This window comes from Empidonax traillii, unplaced genomic scaffold (genome assembly GCF_003031625.1).
Source record: "Empidonax traillii isolate 1590-97213 ecotype Southwest subspecies unplaced genomic scaffold, ASM303162v1 scaffold4:size3804566, whole genome shotgun sequence".
Lineage (NCBI taxonomy): Eukaryota > Metazoa > Chordata > Aves > Passeriformes > Tyrannidae > Empidonax > Empidonax traillii.
The window spans coordinates 2380879-2398841 of record NW_020955197.1 but is presented as its reverse complement, the minus strand read 5'-3'; positions in this window follow the sequence as shown (position 1 = coordinate 2398841).

Below are 17963 nucleotides of genomic sequence, written 5' to 3'. Positions count from 1 at the left end.
TAGTCTGGCAATATTTTTTCTGAGAAGCACTCATACCTTGAAGCATGAAGTAGGACTTGTGAATCACTGTGACCAAAGACCAGTTGGTGGGAGAGAAGAAAATGTAGTGAACAAATGAGAGCTGGAGAGAGAAGGGGAGAAGAGGTGGGATAGGTGAGAGGCTAACAAACAGCAGGTTAAAAAACAATCGTCTGAACAAATGTGAGCTGAAGAAAGGACAACTTGGAGTGGAAAGTTGGTTGTGGCTGATGGAGAAGAACTGGAGCATTATTGTCTGACAAGAAGTTCAGGCTGAGTGAGAAAATTTGGCATTAGGCTTAGAGAGCCCGAGGCAAAGATAATATACAGGTGTGAATGTGGAGAGTAGAATGAAAGCCAGGGGAAAAAAAGGGATGAGATAGCTTGATGGTGGAGAGAAGGACACCTAGTATCTGCCCTGTAAAGAGACTCACTACTTCACAAGTATTGCACCTCTTTCCGTGCTGTTCCAGCGAGAGGGTAGTCATGTACTATTGCAGTCTGCTATTCTGTCAGCAAAAGATATGGGTCTGTAAGCTTTAATATTTCCTTTCTTTTACTGAAATATCAAGATATGTGAAACCATAAACATGACCAGAATTAATAGTGTTTCAGATACCTTTTTTAAAGACCTAAAAAATTTAATGAAAGCTCATCTAGAATAATCTGATTGCAAAGTCATATGTGAAGAAGTTAGGAAATATCAAAATTAATGCAACTGCAATCCACCTGCCCTGTAAGCATATCTTATGGTATGATTTTTTCTTATGAAATTATATATCCTGGGTTTTTTTCTATTTTTTTTTCCTTTCTCCAAAGTACTATAGCTTTGATAGCTTATTAGATGAAGAAATATACTCCCATGGTGAATCAAGGTTCTCTGTTGACAGAAATTCTGGTCGCTAACTAGTCCTCATTTATCCAGTTGTAAAAGTGTGAAGGCTTGCATGAATAAGGTAGAGGGCACTATCAATTATACTACTCATACATATAAAAATAATTATAAGAATATTTAGGGTGTTTCAAACAATTGTATAAATTGTACAACTAAGAAAGCTTGGAGTTTTAATTGTTTCTTTTAACAGATGCCCTGCATAAATTTTTTTTTAGCAGAATCAGTGAAAATTCCTTACCACTCCAAGATGTGTAAAAGTTCTTTTTCTTCATTTTTCAGGTAGCAAAATTCAACATGATTATGAGAACTGAGCAATTTCTAGCATGGGAGTGAGACCTAGGAAGAATTAGGATAGTCTCACAGGCTGTAGGCAGAAAAGAAGAACCCTGAGAAGGGTTTGTGGGATGAAAACTAATAACTTAAAAATAGCCTATATGGAAATTGCAGTAATTACAAAAATGCTACAGCATAATTCACATCCTCTGGAAATAACAGGATCTCTACTGAGCAATGTGAGCTTTCTAGGCTAGACTATTGATCATGTACAATAAGTCAGTTTTAGGGCAGCATTTCAGCAAAAAGTGTGATTTTGAAGTACAATAGCTGCTCCGTAGTCTGTATAGACTTTGAGAAAAAGTATATGTTGAACCCCTATTACAATCAGGAACCCACTGGTTTTCCTACAAGTTAAGGAACTGCAAGTAAATTTCTATATATGTCCTTTATGTATTGGTTCTTACTGTACTAGCATGCCTGCTGAAAAGAAATGCAATCAGTCAGTCAGCACTGATTCCAGGAGGGAAGGGGAAAATGTCCCCATATTGCTGTTTAACCTAGAATACAGAACTAGAAGTTCTGTATTCTGTATGAGTTAAGCTCATGTTATCACAGGCAAACATGTTACTTATCATTGATTTCACTTTATCTTGCAAAAAAAAGGCTGGAACTTCCACTTTATTCTTTCTTTACTGACCTGATACTCGATAAAAATTCTTTCTACCAACAGGGCAGAAACCAAAAAATTTGCATATATAACTGCAAGGTTCTATTATGAAGAGCTAAAAGGTCTGATCGTATAGCTCACACTGATGCAGTTAAAACAATAAAACCTACTTTCTATTTCACAGTAATTGAAATGTTAATTTGCTAAGAAATTTTACCACTTTTCTTAAAAGCTTTAAATTTCAACATGTAAATATCAGATTTTGTTGGCCAGCAGCCTCACAGTGGGATATAAAATCTGTGAGCCTGGATAATGCCTTTGCAACATTCAGAAGTGACAATAAAATATGTTTTTGGACATACCAGAAGGAGTTAACTGTGATTAATTGCTTTTTACTCCAGTTCATTTCACAATTTCTGTCAAGGAATTGTCAGTATAAAACAATATATCAAAGTGTAAATATCAGCAAGAAAATGGTACAGGAAGATATTCTGTGACTGCTTAGAACTAAAAGCATTTTATTGAAAAAGTCCTTGTTTTGTTTGGCAGTCATCCATGACCTCCTACTGTTGACAAAACAAGCAGCAGTTCCTATTTGAAGTGTACCAGAAGATGATCCTTCTCAGCAGAAGCTGCTGCTTTAGAGCATTTACAGGATTTATCTCTAAATTAATATTTTCATTGAACACTCACACTGTACACCTTACATAATCTTTAAATTATAGGAAAATACTAGAAAGGTGTTCTGAGAGTTGGCAGCTAAAGTAATGCTGGAGATTTATAGCTCTCTGAAGTCGACATTTGTGACTGACCTACAGTGCACCAGGGCTGCTATTTCCCTTTCCTGATTCATGATAAGTGCAGCTGTCTCCAAATAAGCCTCCAGAGCCCATTAATACCCAGTTCATTCCTTTATGGTAAATATGCACATCTCTAGCTTCACTTTTTAATGCTGTGTTGCTGTTAACTTGAATAGATAATTAGGCTTTTTATTTCCTTCTTTAAAAATAAACTTTTCAAGCACTAAGGTAGACCTGACTTTAAAGACTCCAGTTCATACATTTGTATTTCTGTCTAAACAAATACTAAAGAAAAAAAATGCTATTTATATGGTAAAGGCTGCAAAATCATATTCACTTGATTGATGGATTTTTTATATCTTATTGTGGTCCCCTATCTTCCTTGCATTTGTTGTGTGAAGCATACACAAGATACAACTAATTAACAAAATTATTTGCATGATGATATGAAGACAAATATTAAAAAGGAAGAGAACACACATTAGTAAAATGTCAAAAAAAAAAGCCACTGCATTTGTTATCTCTGCCTCAATTTGTTTTTCATTAATAAAATATACATTGTTTTCTATTTGGAAAAGTTAATGGTGGCAACACAGTCAGCACACAGCTTTGTCTCTTTTAGAGGTGAAGGCTTTGTTTGAACACCGGCGATGGGTTTTTTTGTGCCGTTGTCTGATCTGTCAGATTGGATGAGCATGCGTGTTTAGGGGTGCAAAGATGTGTGGCCACACCTGCTGTGCAAAGCTGTGAACTCACAACTCTCCCCACCACTACAATGTGTTGCACTTGGGGGTCCTTTTTGTGGCAGAGCTGCTGGTGGTTGCGTGTCTGAAGTGTCACGAGTGTCAGGCCTCATTACGGTCACCATAATCGCTCTAAAACAACCACTTATTTTGACCATTTGATATTGAGGGGTAGGAAATTAAAGGCTAGATACCTAATAGGTTTTGTGATATTTAACTGATTGTACATTAAGATTCAAAAGCACAAAACAAAAATTAAAAAAATCTGTTAGCAATGCCCATTGTTCTTCTGGAGAATAGATTTTTAAACAATATCAGTAACACCATGCAAACAGGTGAAAGTGATTTATGTGGCATTTTTCCAAGTGATCAATTTCTTCTATGGAGTTATTTCTGTAGAGTTATACAAGAGATATTTAACAAGTCATAAAGATTTCTTAAGCTTGTTTTTCCTCTTTTTCCACATTTATATCTTACAAACTCCACTGTCTTCAGGACTCCGCTGGACTTAGCTTTCAGTGTTTCTATTAATAAAGAAAAAGAAATAAATTTTTATTAGTATTTGGATCATAGGTTTTTTATTAGCTGATTACAGAAGCAACAATTATAAAACTTGGATCAGAATACTTTTGAGTTCTTCAATGCTAAATGTAGTTCAGAACTGCAGTTTTGGTTTTAGGTATATGATAGTTACATTGTCTTTTCATCACTATTGTATTTTACAGTTAATTTTGTTTGCAAAAATGAAAAAGTAATTACTTCAATAGGAATATGGAAATGCATGCATAATATAGAAATATGAATTCTGTTAGTAATGCAGGTATTTGAGTGGATTTGTATTCCACTTTACATGATGCTGAATTCTTCTGGACATATTTTCTTACTACAAATCATATTTTTTACTTTTATTTTTCTTCACAAAGTTACTTCTCAGAAAATGTGTGTTAGTGGTTTTTGGAGAAATTTTCACTATAGTCAAGTTATGGGCGATCATCACTAGTTAAAGAATACAGCTGATGATCTTTATGAAATTATGCTTAAACAAACCTACATCTGTTGTCACTCTAATAATACCCTGCAACCCACCACAGGATTAATCAATTCTAATCTAGATGGGCCTTTTTAGAGACCTTAGACCTGTATGGCCTCATTAATTCAGAGAGTACGTGACAGTTCAGAGGTTTCTTAAACCATCCATAATCTGCAAAAACAGACTACTGTGCTGGCTTGAGATGCATGCTGTTATCAGGTTAGAATTTCTGTCCTCTACCTGAAGTTAATGATCAGCAAAATTAAAATAAGTGGACTCAGTTTTCACCCTGAACTTTAGGATATTACACAAAACAACACAACAAAGGGTGGGAAAGTTTACAGGACCACTTGTATAAGTGCTACAGGATCATCCAAAAACTAGTATGCAGGTTAGCTAAATATACTCATTATTTTTGCCTATGTCATACATCTTAAGGATTTGTAGACAAATATGGATGCATTGTGATCACTTTGCTGTCATGTATGGAAACCGGAAGACGTCCATTTCCGTGAGTGATCTCACTCAAAAACTGTGTATGACCAGTTTAGCTAAGGATTAACACACCTCCAGAGAACATCTTCTAAATGTACTCTTCCTTTAATGTCCTATTTTCATGATCAATGAGTTCAGTACCCTGCAGAAGAGTCCCTACAGGACAGACAGTAGCAAACTTTCCTGGCCATAACCGTAAAGAAAATTTTATTTTAGCTCACTGGAACAGAACTGTATTTTACTCAATGAGAGAATAAAGATGAATTAAAAAACATATATATTGGCTGCCTTAACATCTGAAGATCTGTGCCCTTGGTCTCCTGGTATGAACTCATTTACAAGTAACCCTGAAGTGATCTTGCACTCTGCTTTGATGACAAAAAATTAGTAAACTTTTACTAAAATAAATAGAGCAACTTATGTCAAATGGTGTTAAAACGCCACAGAAAGTTCATGATTATGTAGTGCTAAAATTGGACATCATCTGAACTTGGCAGCTCAAGCTGATCTATTTAGATTTATAGGTAGACAACAATTCATTAATTAGATCAATTAAAATGAATGGAATATATAGGAGGAAAAGGAGAGCTAGGGCATCACAGAAATACTGCAGAATTTCCAAATTAGGATGCAGTGAAGCCTACAAAGAAGAACATTTTAAAGCATTACAAATAGACAACTATTGATAGTGTCAGGTTTTTCATTACTATTGAAATCATGCATTTGAGAGAAAAATATTTTAACTGCAGTAATAATATTTCCAACTGAAATTGGAATAATTTTTCACCTCCCTGACTTTGTGGTCACCACAGAGAGCAACAGAAGCATGATGGCTTCCAATAAATCAGGTTTTCACAAATGAGTATGAAAGAAGTACCACTTCTCCCAAACCTGTGGTATTCTTGGAGGGTGAGGAAGGGGTGCACTGGTTACCCTGAGCATAAGCAGTCAGTGATGAAGGATTGACACAGAACCTGCTGAAAGACTCTTTTATCAGTGACTTAGAAGAAACAGGTTGGGACTTGTCCTAAAGAGACAAAAAACCCCAGCACCTCTTTAGCAAATGAGTATTTTTCTATCAAAGTCAAGCCTTTAAAAATATATATATATATTTTTTTTTTAATCCAGAACTGAGACGAAATGTTTGTCTGTGTAGTCCAAAGTTCCTGTTAAATGTCTGGAAGGCAGATTATGTGTTCTGAAGCTCAGCTCTGGGGAGGAAAAACGCTACTACTACACTCTCGAAGAAAAGTAACAACATAATAAAAAGCAATAAAACCCAACAAATCCCAATGAACTTATATAGGAATTATAAGGGAACGCTATTTACTGTGAGATATATATATATATGTGTATATGTTCTCTCCAGTGAAAGTGTCATTACCTCTTAATTGATCTCCACGTTGAATGAAATTTTAACAACTCTGAAGGATCAGTGTTATATTCAAAACAAACAATGTGTGTATGACTGCCATGTAATCAAATAGCCTATAATAACCTGTAACCTAGAAAATAAATTAAATCTTCCCTTTTTAAAAGCCTTTGAATGTGTTTTTGCTACTAACCACAGTTCAAATTCTATTACTTTTGAGCGAATGCTAAGAAAGTGTTCTACTTTCCACAAGGTAGTCAGCTTAACTTTAAAGTTAAATTTATTTAGGGATACACTATTGATATTGGAAATGAATGTTTAAATCAGAATAAAAGAAAACTATGCTTTTAGACAATTATTTTTTGTTTAATTATAGCTCAAAAAGTCTCAATACACAATTCTTGCTTTGGGGGACTAAGAGGCCTAGGAATCTCTTTAATTATTTGAAAGCACACTTTTCTCATAATTTTATTTCCTGGTTTTCATAACTTGTGCACAATTCCTATTCCAAGTGGCTGGAACCCTTTAAAACTTCTGTATATATTATATTTTACATAGGAGATTCATATGATCATTTGTTTTTATTTCATGAAGTTAATGAAAACCCACATTAACCAACACATTACTAAAAATGGAAATGTGTTGTATCAACAGTTTCCAGAGGCCGTTATATGAGTGATAAGTATATCTAGATAAGCTAGTATGAATGGATATTCTGACTTATATTTTTATGTGCCAGATTAGTGTTTATGTTTGTTTTGATAGAAAATCAGTCAACATACTATTTCATGGACAATAAATTCAAGATAATAATGAGGAGATAGCACTGCCACAGCTAACTACATACAGATTGGAGGGTCACATATTTGACACAGATATAGTATCGCCCTTAATGATTCTATATATTTGATTAGAGTTACAGTCTTTTATAGCACTAAATAGCTTTTCATGGAAAACTAGATCATTTCAAACAGAGTTAAGAAAGCCACAGGGTTCTAAAAGAAAATAACATCTAGAAATTTTCAACGAAGTTCTAAACTTCTTGTGAATTGTTTCCAATAATTTCATGCACAAAAAAGGAAGACAAAGCCAGAAATGTCACAAAAGAGAAATAACACCTCCAAAAGAAAAATAATACCTCCAAATATGAAATCCTTGATGAAAAAATATGTCAGAAAATATTACAGCAAAAAGTCTGAAGTGATTCAGCCTGAAATCTCCATATTACCTGTTTTCTTTTTCTTTCTCAGAATTTTTTCCTTTTCTTGCCACCTTATCTTCTCAATTGCTCTTAAATGAGCATTTTTTCACCTATGAATCTCTCAGAGTTTCTCTTTTTCTTATCGTAGTTTCATACCTGTTGTTAGTTTTCCAATTCAAAACTTGGATTTTTTTTTTCCAATATATTTATCTCTGTCTTCCAAATCCTTTTTTTTAAATTTTCTCTCTCCTGTCATTGGTTGCCTATTCACTAAATCTAATATTCTGCCAGGAAACGTAACTCTCTTCACCTCTGTTAGCTTTCATAAGAAATTACATTAAATAGAAGCCAATTTGAAGGGTGAAAATACAGCTCTACAAAAATCAATAGCAGATCTTGTCCTGCATCATGACCTCAGCCTAGAAATGTAGGTGGCATTATCAACAATTTCAACTGATGAATAAAGACTGTGCTAATAATTCAGAAAAATTTATTCCCATTTCTAACTTAAAAATCACAAATGACTCTTGCCCTATTCCTAGCCATTTTCCAGTGAAGCTATATGAATAGCAATCCATGCATGTCACATATGGAATCTGCATAAAACAAGAATAATAGGGTCTAATTTGTAATTCTTTACTGGTGAACTACCCAACATGTAAAGAGTTGATTTCCAGCTGAGACAAGCTTAGCTTGACAAGGAAGATAAACCTGTTCTGGCTCAACTGACTGAAGCTGCTGCCTATGCATGAAATGCTTATTTTGAGCTTTAGCTGTTGCAGCATACAGAGCAATCACAAGATGCACAGGGTGCAGAGCAAGCAAGCAGTTTGGGATAAAAGAACCAGCTACAGTATCCAACTTTAGATTACAACAGAGATGTTTTAGCCTCAGATTAGATCTGTTTTGTAATATAACTACAGGACAAATTACAACAAAATTTGAAAAGAGCGTATAGACAATGCATTCCCTTGATGCTATCTAACTTTATTCATTTGAGAAATATGTATATGTTTATACATCTTGGGATAAATTGCTCTTTTGCCATAAAGATATTTTTGTCATTAGTCTTGATGGGTAGCTGTCTAAGACTAACCACTTTACTAAGACTATATAGAGTGAAACCTGTCACATGCTTTGCTTCTGCTCTGCATTTTGGGTACAGAAAAAAAAAAAATCAGCTGTTCCATCACACATCCTTGAATCTCTACGTCCAGACCAGCTGTGGAACATCTGGAATAAGATTTATTTCTCTTTGTATCACCTTGCCAGTGTGTATAAAAAATATATTGCCCCTTTCTATCTCACTATTACAACTTTAAGGTATTATGCTACAGTGCCCCAGAAAGACTTTTCTTTTTAAGTTCCAAGTTATTTATAATATTTTCCTTTTTGATTTCTCTTTGTGCCTTCTTGCAAAGTATTGCTACAGAAAAAATGGCCATAAAGCAGCTGGCATGGCTTATGCCTTTTGTCACCCTGTCTTTCAAACACAGAGATGGTGTTTTTCTATGTAGTTGATAATGCAGGTCTCTTATATGCAGTGATGGCCCTTGTTTCATTCACCACCAGGGCTTCTGTTTTCATGTGGGATAACAGAAGTATTAAAAAAGGAAAAACAACACAAGAAACAACTACTTTCAGAGTACCCCTTTCCATCCCCAAAAATATAACCAGAGTCCAGAACTCAAACAGAAGGCTGAAAAATTATTAGAAACATTTTATGTCTCGTATTTAAATACTTAGTCAGAAAACTAACTCCAGCAAGTAGCCGGACTTACAGAATTCTATATTGAATAATAGTTTAACTTCTAAAATGCTGTTTGCACTCCAGAACCCCTCATAAAGAGATGGTATTCTCAAAACATAGGTTTTTAGGATGCATAGGTTATTTTTCCACGTAATATTCAGCCACAACCGGATGAGCTGTGCAAAATTGAAAACTAGATTTCTAAGAAATGATATTATCAGTTCAGAGCCAAGAGCAACAATGAATGCTGGGACTAACCTGTTTCTTCAGATGTAATTTTTCTGACACATGCCAACTGTAATCTCTTTTTTCTTACTGTTTCTAACAAGGTCTTGTTGTGGGAAACTAACTCCAATGGAGATTAACTGATTTACAATCATAGAATCATTTCCACTATCTCTTTACATTTATCATATACATTGTAGAGCATGACACAGGTAAAATCCCATTGCCTGCTTTGAGCTAGTGAACATTTCTATCACCCATACCACAGAACTGTTGAAAAATGTTTAATGCAAGAGTAAAGTTCAGTTTTCTACTAGCATTTTATGACAATACATTTTTGTGTTCGATAGCCTACATTTTTTTTTTCTCTGAGAGAATAAATAACTCTCTGTGAATGATAATAATCTGTTTTTCTGTCCTAGCGGGGGTACATTAACCAGGAAGTACTCTGCACACGATTATGTTTCTTAGCTTAGAAAAGAAAACCAGACATACACCATTAAAATATATCAATGAAAAATAACGTCTTCCTTTAAATGAACTAATATCTACGTTTAATGAAGCTCAGTTTATAGTGATTTTCTGGATGAAGTGCTTTTCTTTCAACCTAATTATGTGCACAGCTTTCAGACAACAAGGAGTGTCTTTAACATTAGATAAGAACCTAGGCTTTTATCTCAATCAATAGTCTTTAGCCTTTGAACTCGTGTCAGAGAAAGACCAGTCCGTCACATTCAGTTCTACCTGACCTCTTTCTCCTTAATGCACACTGCCATTTACAGAAGGAAAACACGCAGATATGCAGTATATGAGCAAATAAAGTATTTAGGGCATTTTGTGTACAGCAGGGATGTGTTCTTTTATGGCTGTAAAAATGGGTGACTGTAATGATGATGTTAAAATTTTCTTGTTTCCTTTCACTGGGCTTTGTGTACCTCAAAGGAGCCCCATATGGTGCTCTTTGTCCGTGTCATTACCTCGTTACAGCCGCTGTCTGCCAGCCAAAGGTAGAACGCTGCAGCTGTAGACAGCGATACAACTGGAATTGTCTAAGGTCAACAGTGCCGTAATTACTTTAAAATGTCAGCGTACAATAAAATACAACAGTTCATCTGGCAGAAAGCAAATTAGCTTTGACCATAGCGTAATTACCCTTTTCTCAGCACCATTAGAAGAGATCAAATCTCCACATTCAGTGTTTGAGGAAAGGCCATCAGAGTACACTCTACCTGACAAGGATGCACATTTGCCATTTTGAGATGTAATTAATTGTCCCTATAATAGAAATTTTTATATTTGACTCTGGAATTGAAATGCGTAATAACCTGGCTTCTTCATATTTAACCATTTCCACTCTGAATAGATATGCATTGCAAAGTGAAACTAGGCGCTATCAGCACAATGAAAACACTTTAACCACTCAATCAGTAAAACTGAAGCAAAGCTATTTTTACCAATTATCTTAAGCTTAATTGGACGGGTTCTGATCCCATCAACACGGGTGTAAATCTGGGATAACATTACTGAAGCAAGTGACATGACTCTGGATTTATACAGGTTGCTTTGACCTTGGGATCCAGTTCATTCCATTGTATGGGCTACAAAGGTTTACACACAGGAGAAAAGAAATTAAGAATCCAAAAGCACTGCACAATGTAAATAAATAACTACTTTTCCAAACTACTTTCTTCAAATTTATCTTTTCCATCTCATCTTGTTAATTTAAACTGAATCTAACCAGCACTTGTTAGAGGCCAACATCAAATCCTGCTCCTGGACTTCAGCTATAAACTCTTACATGAGGTGGGGCTGATGAATACCTACTCACCTGGAGTGTTGGGACAACTGTCTCATACTGCAGCAGCTACCTCTTCTGAAGGGTTTATTACCAGTTTGTTTACATATATGTTCACCAGGGATGTTTTATTCTGGTTAAATGGAGAACAACTGACAAGAAGCAGACCTGTGACTACAGTTGCTGCAGAGCAAAGCATGGTGGCTTGCATGCATGTTCAGTTTCATTACTATTTAAGGGGTTTGAGGAAGGTCTAGGCTGATTTGAAATGACTTTCAGTGTCTGAACAGCATTCTGCATCCACATTCTCAATGTGGATTCATGTGAATAGCTATTTCATATCAGAAGTCCCTTGTAAAGCATTTAGGGAATTCCACCAAATGTAAGAACATTCATATGCATTGTGCTGTGGGTTTTATAAGTGTTTGTAAATGTTAAAATTGCAGTGTGTTCTTGTGACTCTTAAACTAAACCATCTAAGGTTTGATTAAAGTAAAAGCTCTGAATATGCCTATGAATATCTGTGAAAATCTATGAATATGCCAGAAATACTGGAATGCACATAAAAATCATGTCTTTTAAAATACCTTTTTGGATAGCATGTATTTTCATACTCAAACGTATTTTTAAAGTGCAATACAGCAAATCACACCTTGAAAACTAAAAGAATATCTAGACCTAGTTGCTAGTTCTCATTGCAATACTTTGACAGGCTCTAACCAGCTCATCTCCCTACAGTATTTGCCCTGTCTCAAGTGTCACTTACAAGTCCTTGAATCATAATTGTACAGTGATATTTATACACATAATATGAATGCAAATAAAGCCTGGTTCCACTGAAATGAATTCTCAGCAGGACAGGACAGATAATCACAAACTAGTAAAAGACTGAATTTTTGCTTTGCTTAAAAAAAGAAAAAAAAAGAGAAAAAGAAATAAAAAGGAATTATGATTTTCCGTGGCTTTGCTTGCTTTGTGCCCACAGCCAAAATAAATGTGTCTCACTGCATATACATTTGCATGTTTGAGGGTGTTACTGAAGATCTAATTCAGCTTTCCACATCACTGAATCTGTAGCTCAATCTTACTCATGTACTCATCAGCACTTTCATTTAGAATAGAAAGTTAATGGAAACTCAGTGTAGTCAAGTGGGAATGAGGGAGAAAACACAAAAATAAATAAAGCCTAATCACCAAAACTAGGTCAGAATAGAACTCAGCTCTTTATCTCATTTTGAAAATCTATGTAGAAATGGTTGTATAAACAGTATGAATTTTAAAAATTGGGTGCTATATTGGATGCTATAGAATAAATAAGAAAATTACTCAAAGAGTCAAAATTTAGTCCTAAAACTGGAGACAACAAAATGCAGTGATAGAAATATCCAGTAAAACAATAATAAAAGAAAGTTATTGAGGAAAAACAATGATGAGAGATGAATATACGCCATATTTTTTTACCAGTTTTCTTTAGTGAAAGAACATATATTAGTATCACACTCACTAATATTATCCCTTTAGTTTCACTTAGTCATAATTCTTCTGCTGACTCCAGGATGATATCTGAATTTACCTCCTGGAACACAAGGTGAAAAGGAAGAACAGAAACCTGCAAAGGTTGCAGCAGCAGTAAGAGCTGAAAGATAAAAAAATGCCAGCACTAAAATCCTTAGCCTCAACAATAATGCCTAAGAAGCTCCATCTGAGAGAACATTTCAGCCAAACAAACACGTATTGAACCTGGCTTTGGTCTCATGTATGTATATCAGTACCATAAAATCTGTTTAAATCCAAGTTCAACTGTAAACACATTGCAAATGAAATACAAACATCTGAGATTATATGTTTGGGCTGCACTGGCATATGGCAGAACACAGGACTAACGTAATGGAGTACCTGTTCTTCACTGGGCCTCTCTGAGAAGTAGTCTAGTTTGAAACAGAAACTTTTTTTTTCTGACAATGATATTTATGCACATTCCTGAAAAAACTCTGAAAACTTTTCCTTGTCTAAATTCTGTATGAGAGCAAAACAAGGGCTTTTTGCTTAATTTTATTTCTTAAAGAGGTAAAATGTCCATGGAATGACAGCCCAATTTTTAATTATCTGCCATCAAATACAGTTATTTGAGGACTTACCCTCGTAAGGAAAATACTGACAATATATAACATATTCAAAATAAGTTTTTTTTTTAATCAGGGTTAAAAAAAAATAGGTATGTAAGATAAAAACTTGGGGCAAACGTATTCACATCCACAGAGGCATGGGAGGAACACTACAAATCTTACCTTTTTGTTTTTTGGATGACTATGCCTGTTCTCCCACTTAGTATTTTCCCATGGTTTAGTTGCATGGCTTTCTGTCATGATTTCTGAGGAGTGGAAAGGTGAAGGGTGAGGGGTTCATTTCACTGATAAAAGATAATGTTCGCTGCATGGTGTTTTGCATTCTTATCCAGGGGTCTTTCTCATGTAATACCATTATTGGTAACTTGTTCAGATGGTTGAATGAGGACTAGTCTTCTCTAAGGCTCTGATCCCAGACAAAAATTTTAACTCCTTTATACCTCTAAAAAGTACTTATAAAAATCAGGAAATAGAAGTGTGCATGTTCATAGGCAGTCTGGCAGGACTGTCATGATTTAGTTACCTGAATTACACAGACACCACATGGAGAACGCAGAGTGGAATAAAATAGCTGACACAGTCTTTTCCCAAAGGTGACTAGGTCCATCCTTCTGGGATTCTTATTCATAGTGCAAATAGCTTCCTACATGCATGTAAAAAGCTATAAGTCCATTTTACTCTGGATCTTATGTATAAAACGTTCCTCTGCAATGAAATAAAGATGTTTCACCTGATGATTCTGGTCTATCCTGTTTATATATAATAAACAATACCACTTCAAATTGCTGATATGTAACACTGAAGAAAGGAAGAAAAAAGATAAGCATTAAAAAAAAGTGTTTTGATGGATATCGAGATGAGTTGAATTGTTTGAAATATTTTGTTTAGGTTAATAGCCTGTTTTAAGAAAAAGAGGTGGAGCAGTCCAGAGTAGCATGTAGTTATGCAAAGCACAAACATCTTCTTATACCAAATATCATGGACTACAACAGATCTTAAATATCTTATTTTCTAGTTAAAGAGATAGATGGATAACTACTGAAAAGAATACATGACATGCCAATTTCATAATGTTTAGTATGGCCCTCTGCATTAATATCACTTTGGTTACATAAAAAACTGCCTAAGTTTCTGGAGAAACCCTGTCACATACAACATTAAACATTATTTACATTTAATTAGGCAAAATCAAATCTTGCAAGTTAGTTCATTAGATTTCTCTGAGGCCAGTTGTTTATGTAAGCACTGAATCATTAATATGCAGCTACTTCCATAATTATAAGGCTGTCAGATAAGAAACCTGCTGCCTTGGACAGATAAAGAAAATTGGTAATATTCACAGATATAAACCTTGATCCAGCTCTATTGTGTTTTTAAAAAACATAGCCTGAAAGGCAGAATCACTTTCAGATGCAAACCAGCCCACAGAAGTGAAACAATATATGCTACATTAATATGGTTTAGACTGAAAGCAGAGTAGAAAATAATGTTTGTAAATTCTTACTGTATTTTCAGAAAGAAGAAAGAGTCCAAGAATTTGAGCTAAAGTGTTATGTATAACCCTACATTTAAAAAGATGATGAAATCATTCTTTCATCTTTGACAGGAAAAAATTTTCTTTTTTGACAGATCTTTATCTAGCCAGCAGCATCTCTGAATGCTATTGTGAAATTCAAGGTGGGGTCAGCATGTGCCTACAGAGTATAACACAGGCTGGTTGTGGCCCATGCCACCCTCATTCAGGTATTTGCTGTCTGACAGAGGTGTGGGACTGATAGCCTTGACTTGAGTCTGGCAGGGCCTTGAAAAGGGTTTTGCCCATGGTGATCAAGGTGGGCTGCCCAATTGTTTGTTATTCTGCCATTTTGAGCTGCAGCTCTACAGAGGGGCAGATCCAGAACAAAGTGCTGCCCCATTCTGTCCCTCTGCAGTCACTCAGGCAGAGATTTCTGCTGCTTTCTTCATACTCTTTCACCTAAGGAAAATGAAGAACACACAGCCCCAGGCTAGACTGCTCCATGGTCTCAACAACATGAAAAGAGGCTGTAGTGAGATAGGCGTCTGTCTCTTCTGCCATGTTTCAAGTGAAAGAATGAGAAGAAATGGCCTTGAGTGGTGCCAGGGGACATTCTCATTAGATATTAAAAAAAAATTATGTGAAAGTGTGCTTAGGCTTTGGGATAAGTGGCCCAGGGAGGTGGTGGAGTCACTGTCTCTGAAGGTGTTCAAGACGTACCTGGGTGTGGCCCTTGGGGGTATGGTTTAGGGGTGATTAAGGTGGTGCTAGGTGGATGGATGAACTAGGTGATCTTAAAGAACTCTTCCAACTCTGATGATTCTGTGATTCTATGATTCCAGAGATAGCAGTGCTCTCCCCACACTGTGGGCAATGGGACCTCCATGGCACTTGCCCTCTATGTCTACAGCATAACTGGAATTACATTTTCTGATTCATGAACCATTGGTTGATGATTTGTGTGCTCTTTTGTGAAAACCTTCTGGACCTTTTTCTTACTGTTCATATTTCATGTTACTTTTAGATCTTTAATTGTGTGCAAAGATATACTTATCTTTATAAATAATATACCGATATAAAGTGTCTTCATCCTCCTTATGTGAAGGGAGTGGGGAGACATTCACAGGCTGCTTTCAGATCATGTGGGTGTGATGGTTTCAAAATATGGAACCCCGGCCCATCACTGAGCAGTATGAAAACACATGAGTGTGAGCCAAGAGCCATGTCCTTTGTCAGTTGGATTAAGGCAGAGGGGGAGGTTGGCCTGTGGCGCACAGGCTTCATGCAAACCTCACCACGAAGTCATTTTTTTTGTGGAGTGTACAGCTGGGTGTTCTGCATTCTGCCTCTGGAAATTTTCACTGAGGCCATCAAAAGAAAACTCTTACTTTTTATCACAAGACACTCTCTCGTATACTCCTAACCTCTGCTGCTGCAACATCTTTTCAGGTTAAGTACAAAATGATACCAGGTGCCATTAAAGCCTCTTAAAATATATAGCTGGAACACTAACCAGTCACACACAAAAAAAAAACCATTTCAGTGAAACTCCTTGCTCTAAGTCTTATGTGACTATGCTGGTATATGGATTAGTTTGAGAAAAAATTGACAAAATTAGAACTTTGCATGTGCATTCTCTAAGCAACTCTTAAATTTCAGCAGTTTCACCTTCTTATATTGGTAAAGTTATATTTGTATCTCATTCATGATCTATTGGCCTTTTTCACATTTTAAGCCTAGTAAGTGCTCTTCTGCCAGAAAAATATTTGCTAAATCAATAGGAAGTTTTGATATGTAATGGTTTTCAAAAACATAAATTGGGTGATGCTACAGGAGGAACAGAAAATGATTGAAAATAATGCTTAGTAAAAAATTATATGCCTTTATATACTTTATTTGGCTTTGAGACGATGCCTCTCTAAGGCATTATTTAGAAGCAGATAAAGGAAAGCTCAGGCAGAATAAGACTAAACTGTGCAGAGTCTGTAATGATTGAACCTGTTTTGTTTTCTAGGGGACAAGAAAGACTTGACAAAACATAGTTATGAAAAAGGTAAATTAAGCCCTTTCTTTACGAGAACAAAATAATGCTCACTGAAACTAGATAAAGATACAAAAGGAGTTTTCTCATTAGATGGTGCACAGCCTATAGAAAGAACTGACATTGAATGTTATTAAGATTGAGATGAGCAGCACTGGGAATGTATTTTTGGCTATGTGTGTACATAGCAAATTCCCACTGGTTAATAAAAGAATAGAGATTAATTGTGAAAGAATTATACATATATTTGACATCTGTATAGCTTTGAGGGATTCATATAAATATCAATAAAAATATCCTTTAGTGTAGTGGTGGTAGGTGTTGATCAACTCTTCAAGCAGCATGAGCTGCTTAAATCTTTGATGCTATTCTTTAGCAGTGAAACACTGTAGGTGGTTAGCTGACCCCATCACTGTTCCTCTCTCACAACAGTTTACCCTGCCTCTGTTGGCAAACACATAGCATAACACTAATCAAATCCTCATTCCCTTAAGGTTGTCATAAAAATTTTCCTCTGCAGTATTTTTTGTGACACCTCAGGCACGTTATATAAAACACTCCAGAACAGAGGATGAGGATCTGACTGAAAAACTCAGCCAGATTAGGTAGCAATTCTTGTGTTTTATTCAATAATGTATTTTCCCTTCTCCTCTCAACCCCAGCCTCCAAAAAATGCACATTTGCAACTCATCTACTGGTGCTCAGTCACATCTAAAAAGCAAGCAACCCCTGGAAATGGGTTAAGTGACTAACAAACCCTTAGAAAGCAGAATAAGTAGACAAATCAGGTACAGTGGCAGAGCAAATTTGAAGCCAGCCACATGCTCATTAAAGCAATGGGACATATTGAAATTTTTCTTAATATTTATAATAATCAGCTTAGTGCTAATGGAGGAAAACTCTATATCTGGGTTTTTGTAAGAGTGAGCAACTTTGCACTGAGATCTGAACTCTGTTAAATAATTCCCCCTGAGCACACCCTGCTTGCCTGTTGGCTTGACAGATGAGTCAAA